Consider the following 8,655-nt stretch of genomic DNA (forward strand, 5'->3'; position numbering starts at 1 on the left):
GACAACTAAACAGAGATCCAACATGTTGGTTGTGGTTAACACAGTGACAACTAAACAGAGATCCAACATGTTGGTTGTGGTTATTAACACAGTGACAACTAAACAGAGATCCAACATGTTGGTTGTGGTTAACACAGTGACAACTAAACAGAGATCCAACATGTTGGTTGTGGTTAACACAGTGACAACTAAACAGAGATCCAACATGTTGGTTGTGGTTAACACAGTGACAACTAAACAGAGATCCAACATGTTGGTTGTGGTTATTAACACAGTGACAACTAAACAGAGATCCAACATGTTGGTTGTGGTTATTAACACAGTGACAACTAAACAGAGATCCAACATGTTGGTTGTGGTTAACACAGTGACAACTAAACAGAGATCCAACATGTTGGTTGTGGTTATTAACACAGTGACAACTAAACAGAGATACAACATGTTGGTTGTGGTTAACACAGTGACAACTAAACAGAGATCCAACATGTTGGTTGTGGTTAACACAGTGACAACTAAACAGAGATCCAACATGTTGGTTGTGGTTAACACAGTGACAACTAAACAGAGATCCAACATGTTGGTTGTGGTTAACACAGTGACAACTAAACAGAGATCCAACATGTTGGTTGTGGTTATTAACACAGTGACAACTAAACAGAGATCCAACATGTTGGTTGTGGTTATTAACACAGTGACAACTAAACAGAGATCCAACATGTTGGTTGTGGTTATTAACACAGTGACAACTAAACAGAGATCCAACATGTTGGTTGTGGTTATTAACACAGTGACAACTAAACAGAGATACAACATGTTGGTTGTGGTGGTTAACACAGTGACAACTAAACAGAGATCCAACATGTTGGTTGTGGTTATTAACACAGTGACAACTAAACAGAGATACAACATGTTGGTTGTGGTTATTAACACAGTGACAACTAAACAGAGATCCAACATGTTGGTTGTGGTTATTAACACAGTGACAACTAAACAGAGATCCAACATGTTGGTTGTGGTTATTAACACAGTGACAACTAAACAGAGATCCAACATGTTGGTTGTGGTTAACACAGTGACAACTAAACAGAGATCCATCATGTTGGTTGTGGTTAACACAGTGACAACTAAACAGAGATCCATCATGTTGGTTGTGGTTAACACAGTGACAACTAAACAGAGATCCAACATGTTGGTTGTGGTTATTAACACAGTGACAACTAAACAGAGATCCAACATGTTGGTTGTGGTTATTAACACAGTGACAACTAAACAGAGATCCAACATGTTGGTTGTGGTTAACACAGTGACAACTAAACAGAGATACAACATGTTGGTTGTGGTTAACACAGTGACAACTAAACAGAGATCCAACATGTTGGTTGTGGTTAACACAGTGACAACTAAACAGAGATCCAACATGTTGGTTGTGGTTATTAACACAGTGACAACTAAACAGAGATCCAACATGTTGGTTGTGGTTATTAACACAGTGACAACTAAACAGAGATCCAACATGTTGGTTGTGGTTAACACAGTGACAACTAAACAGAGATCCATCATGTTGGTTGTGGTTAACACAGTGACAACTAAACAGAGATCCATCATGTTGGTTGTGGTTATTAACACAGTGACAACTAAACAGAGATCCAACATGTTGGTTGTGGTTATTAACACAGTGACAACTAAACAGAGATCCAACATGTTGGTGTGTGGTTAACACAGTGACAACTAAACAGAGATCCAACATGTTGGTTGTGGTTAACACAGTGACAACTAAACAGAGATCCAACATGTTGGTTGTGGTTATTAACACAGTGACAACTAAACAGAGATCCAACATGTTGGTTGTGGTTAACACAGTGACAACTAAACAGAGATCCAACATGTTGGTTGTGATTAACACAGTGACAACTAAACAGAGATCCAACATGTTGGTTGTGGTTATTAACACAGTGACAACTAAACAGAGATCCAACATGTTGGTTGTGGTTAACACAGTGACAACTAAACAGAGATCCAACATGTTGGTTGTGGTTAACACAGTGACAACTAAACAGAGATCCAACATGTTGGTTGTGGTTATTAACACAGTGACAACTAAACAGAGATCCAACATGTTGGTTGTGGTTATTAACACAGTGACAACTAAACAGAGATCCAGCATGTTGGTTGTGGTTATTAACACAGTGACAACTAAACAGAGATCCAACATGTTGGTTGTGGTTATTAACACAGTGACAACTAAACAGAGATCCAACATGTTGGTTGTGGTTAACACAGTGACAACTAAACAGAGATCCAACATGTTGGTTGTGGTTATTAACACAGTGACAACTAAACAGAGATCCAACATGTTGGTTGTGGTTAACACAGTGACAACTAAACAGAGATCCAACATGTTGGTTGTGGTTATTAACACAGTGACAACTAAACAGAGATCCAACATGTTGGTTGTGGTTAACACAGTGACAACTAAACAGAGATCCAACATGTTGGTTGTGGTTATTAACACAGTGACAACTAAACAGAGATCCAACATGTTGGTTGTGGTTATTAACACAGTGACAACTAAACAGAGATCCAACATGTTGGTTGTGGTTATTAACACAGTGACAACTAAACAGAGATCCAACATGTTGGTTGTGGTTAACACAGTGACAACTAAACAGAGATCCAACATGTTGGTTGTGGTTAACACAGTGACAACTAAACAGAGATCCAACATGTTGGTTGTGGTTATTAACACAGTGACAACTAAACAGAGATCCAACATGTTGGTTGTGGTTATTAACACAGTGACAACTAAACAGAGATCCAACATGTTGGTTGTGGTTATTAACACAGTGACAACTAAACAGAGATCCAGCATGTTGGTTGTGGTTAACACAGTGACAACTAAACAGAGATCCAACATGTTGGTTGTGGTTATTAACACAGTGACAACTAAACAGAGATCCAACATGTTGGTTGTGGTTATTAACACAGTGACAACTAAACAGAGATCCAACATGTTGGTTGTGGTTATTAACACAGTGACAACTAAACAGAGATCCAGCATGTTGGTTGTGGTTAACACAGTGACAACTAAACAGAGATCCAACATGTTGGTTGTGGTTATTAACACAGTGACAACTAAACAGAGATCCAACATGTTGGTTGTGGTTATTAACACAGTGACAACTAAACAGAGATCCAACATGTTGGTTGTGGTTATTAACACAGTGACAACTAAACAGAGATCCAACATGTTGGTTGTGGTTATTAACACAGTGACAACTAAACAGAGATCCAACATGTTGGTTGTGGTTATTAACACAGTGACAACTAAACAGAGATCCAGCATGTTGGTTGTGGTTAACACAGTGACAACTAAACAGAGATCCAACATGTTGGTTGTGGTTATTAACACAGTGACAACTAAACAGAGATCCAACATGTTGGTTGTGGTTAACACAGTGACAACTAAACAGAGATCCAACATGTTGGTTGTGGTTATTAACACAGTGACAACTAAACAGAGATCCAACATGTTGGTTGTGGTTATTAACACAGTGACAACTAAACAGAGATCCAACATGTTGGTTGTGGTTAACACAGTGACAACTAAACAGAGATCCAACATGTTGGTTGTGGTTAACACAGTGACAACTAAACAGAGATCCAACATGTTGGTTGTGGTTAACACAGTGACAACTAAACAGAGATCCAACATGTTGGTTGTGGTTAACACAGTGACAACTAAACAGAGATACAACATGTTGGTTGTGGTTAACACAGTGACAACTAAACAGAGATCCAACATGTTGGTTGTGGTTATTAACACAGTGACAACTAAACAGAGATCCAACATGTTGGTTGTGGTTAACACAGTGACAACTAAACAGAGATACAACATGTTGGTTGTGGTTAACACAGTGACAACTAAACAGAGATCCAACATGTTGGTTGTGGTTAACACAGTGACAACTAAACAGAGATCCAGCATGTTGGTTGTGGTTAACACAGTGACAACTAAACAGAGATCCAACATGTTGGTTGTGGTTATTAACACAGTGTCAACTAAACAGAGATCCAACATGTTGGTTGTGGTTAACACAGTGACAACTAAACAGAGATCCAACATGTTGGTTGTGGTTATTAACACAGTGACAACTAAACAGAGATCCAACATGTTGGTTGTGGTTAACACAGTGACAACTAAACAGAGATCCAACATGTTGGTTGTGGTTATTAACACAGTGACAACTAAACAGAGATCCAACATGTTGGTTGTGGTTATTAACACAGTGACAACTAAACAGAGATCCAACATGTTGGTTGTGGTTAACACAGTGACAACTAAACAGAGATCCAACATGTTGGTTGTGGTTATTAACACAGTGACAACTAAACAGAGATCCAACATGTTGGTTGTGGTTATTAACACAGTGACAACTAAACAGAGATCCAACATGTTGGTTGTGGTTATTAACACAGTGACAACTAAACAGAGATCCAACATGTTGGTTGTGGTTATTAACACAGTGACAACTAAACAGAGATCCAACATGTTGGTTGTGGTTATTAACACAGTGACAACTAAACAGAGATCCAGCATGTTGGTTGTGGTTATTAACACAGTGACAACTAAACAGAGATCCAACATGTTGGTTGTGGTTATTAACACAGTGACAACTAAACAGAGATCCAACATGTTGGTTGTGGTTATTAACACAGTGACAACTAAACAGAGATCCAGCATGTTGGTTGTGGTTATTAACACAGTGACAACTAAACAGAGATCCAACATGTTGGTTGTGGTTATTAACACAGTGACAACTAAACAGAGATCCAACATGTTGGTTGTGGTTATTAACACAGTGACAACTAAACAGAGATCCAACATGTTGGTTGTGGTTATTAACACAGTGACAACTAAACAGAGATCCAACATGTTGGTTGTGGTTAACACAGTGACAACTAAACAGAGATCCAGCATGTTGGTTGTGATTATTAACACAGTGACAACTAAACAGAGATCCAACATGTTGGTTGTGGTTATTAACACAGTGACAACTAAACAGAGATCCAGCATGTTGGTTGTGGTTATTAACACAGTGACAACTAAACAGAGATCCAACATGTTGGTTGTGGTTATTAACACAGTGACAACTAAACAGAGATCCAGCATGTTGGTTGTGGTTATTAACACAGTGACAACTAAACAGAGATCCAACATGTTGGTTGTGATTATTAACACAGTGACAACTAAACAGAGATCCAACATGTTGGTTGTGGTTAACACAGTGACAACTAAACAGAGATCCAACATGTTGGTTGTGATTATTAACACAGTGACAACTAAACAGAGATACAACATGTTGGTTGTGGTTTAACACAGTGACAACTAAACAGAGATCCAGCATGTTGGTTGTGGTTATTAACACAGTGACAACTAAACAGAGATCCAACATGTTGGTTGTGGTTAACACAGTGACAACTAAACAGAGATCCATCATGTTGGTTGTGGTTAACACAGTGACAACTAAACAGAGATCCAACATGTTGGTTGTGGTTATTAACACAGTGACAACTAAACAGAGATCCAACATGTTGGTTGTGGTTATTAACACAGTGACAACTAAACAGAGATCCAACATGTTGGTTGTGGTTATTAACACAGTGACAACTAAACAGAGATCCAACATGTTGGTTGTGGTTATTAACACAGTGACAACTAAACAGAGATCCAACATGTTGGTTGTGGTTATTAACACAGTGACAACTAAACAGAGATCCAACATGTTGGTTGTGGTTATTAACACAGTGACAACTAAACAGAGATCCAACATGTTGGTTGTGGTTATTAACACAGTGACAACTAAACAGAGATCCAACATGTTGGTTGTGGTTAACACAGTGACAACTAAACAGAGATCCAACATGTTGGTTGTGGTTATTAACACAGTGACAACTAAACAGAGATCCAACATGTTGGTTGTGGTTATTAACACAGTGACAACTAAACAGAGATCCAACATGTTGGTTGTGGTTATTAACACAGTGACAACTAAACAGAGATACAACATGTTGGTTGTGGTTATTAACACAGTGACAACTAAACAGAGATCCAACATGTTGGTTGTGGTTAACACAGTGACAACTAAACAGAGATCCAACATGTTGGTTGTGGTTATTAACACAGTGACAACTAAACAGAGATCCAGCATGTTGGTTGTGGTTAACACAGTGACAACTAAACAGAGATCCAACATGTTGGTTGTGGTTATTAACACAGTGACAACTAAACAGAGATCCAGCATGTTGGTTGTGGTTATTAACACAGTGACAACTAAACAGAGATCCAACATGTTGGTTGTGGTTATTAACACAGTGACAACTAAACAGAGATCCAACATGTTGGTTGTGGTTATTAACACAGTGACAACTAAACAGAGATCCAACATGTTGGTTGTGGTTATTAACACAGTGACAACTAAACAGAGATCCAACATGTTGGTTGTGGTTATTAACACAGTGACAACTAAACAGAGATCCAACATGTTGGTTGTGGTTATTAACACAGTGACAACTAAACAGAGATCCAACATGTTGGTTGTGGTTATTAACACAGTGACAACTAAACAGAGATCCAACATGTTGGTTGTGGTTATTAACACAGTGACAACTAAACAGAGATCCAACATGTTGGTTGTGGTTATTAACACAGTGACAACTAAACAGAGATCCAACATGTTGGTTGTGGTTAACACAGTGACAACTAAACAGAGATCCAACATGTTGGTTGTGGTTAACACAGTGACAACTAAACAGAGATCCAACATGTTGGTTGTGGTTATTAACACAGTGACAACTAAACAGAGATCCAACATGTTGGTTGTGGTTATTAACACAGTGACAACTAAACAGAGATCCAACATGTTGGTTGTGGTTATTAACACAGTGACAACTAAACAGAGATCCAACATGTTGGTTGTGGTTATTAACACAGTGACAACTAAACAGAGATCCAACATGTTGGTTGTGGTTATTAACACAGTGACAACTAAACAGAGATCCAACATGTTGGTTGTGGTTATTAACACAGTGACAACTAAACAGAGATCCAACATGTTGGTTGTGGTTATTAACACAGTGACAACTAAACAGAGATCCAGCATGTTGGTTGTGGTTAACACAGTGACAACTAAACAGAGATCCATCATGTTGGTTGTGGTTAACACAGTGACAACTAAACAGAGATCCAACATGTTGGTTGTGGTTATTAACACAGTGACAACTAAACAGAGATCCAACATGTTGGTTGTGGTTAACACAGTGACAACTAAACAGAGATCCAACATGTTGGTTGTGGTTATTAACACAGTGACAACTAAACAGAGATCCAGCATGTTGGTTGTGGTTATTAACACAGTGACAACTAAACAGAGATCCAACATGTTGGTTGTGGTTAACACAGTGACAACTAAACAGAGATCCAGCATGTTGGTTGTGGTTATTAACACAGTGACAACTAAACAGAGATCCAACATGTTGGTTGTGGTTAACACAGTGACAACTAAACAGAGATCCAGCATGTTGGTTGTGGTTAACACAGTGACAACTAAACAGAGATCCAACATGTTGGTTGTGGTTAACACAGTGACAACTAAACAGAGATCCAACATGTTGGTTGTGGTTAACACAGTGACAACTAAACAGAGATCCAGCATGTTGGTTGTGGTTAACACAGTGACAACTAAACAGAGATCCAACATGTTGGTTGTGGTTATTAACACAGTGACAACTAAACAGAGATCCAACATGTTGGTTGTGGTTAACACAGTGACAACTAAACAGAGATCCAACATGTTGGTTGTGGTTATTAACACAGTGACAACTAAACAGAGATCCAACATGTTGGTTGTGGTTAACACAGTGACAACTAAACAGAGATCCAACATGTTGGTTGTGGTTAACACAGTGACAACTAAACAGAGATCCAACATGTTGGTTGTGGTTATTAACACAGTGACAACTAAACAGAGATCCAGCATGTTGGTTGTGGTTATTAACACAGTGACAACTAAACAGAGATCCAACATGTTGGTTGTGGTTATTAACACAGTGACAACTAAACAGAGATCCAACATGTTGGTTGTGGTTAACACAGTGACAACTAAACAGAGATCCAACATGTTGGTTGTGGTTAACACAGTGACAACTAAACAGAGATCCAACATGTTGGTTGTGGTTATTAACACAGTGACAACTAAACAGAGATCCAACATGTTGGTTGTGGTTATTAACACAGTGACAACTAAACAGAGATCCAACATGTTGGTTGTGGTTATTAACACAGTGACAACTAAACAGAGATCCATCATGTTGGTTGTGGTTAACACAGTGACAACTAAACAGAGATCCAACATGTTGGTTGTGGTTATTAACACAGTGACAACTAAACAGAGATCCAACATGTTGGTTGTGGTTAACACAGTGACAACTAAACAGAGATCCAACATGTTGGTTGTGGTTAACACAGTGACAACTAAACAGAGATCCAGCATGTTGGTTGTGGTTATTAACACAGTGACAACTAAACAGAGATCCAACATGTTGGTTGTGGTTAACACAGTGACAACTAAACAGAGATCCATCATGTTGGTTGTGGTT

This window comes from Oncorhynchus keta, unplaced genomic scaffold, assembly GCF_023373465.1.
Source record: "Oncorhynchus keta strain PuntledgeMale-10-30-2019 unplaced genomic scaffold, Oket_V2 Un_contig_195_pilon_pilon, whole genome shotgun sequence".
NCBI classification, from domain to species: domain Eukaryota; kingdom Metazoa; phylum Chordata; class Actinopteri; order Salmoniformes; family Salmonidae; genus Oncorhynchus; species Oncorhynchus keta.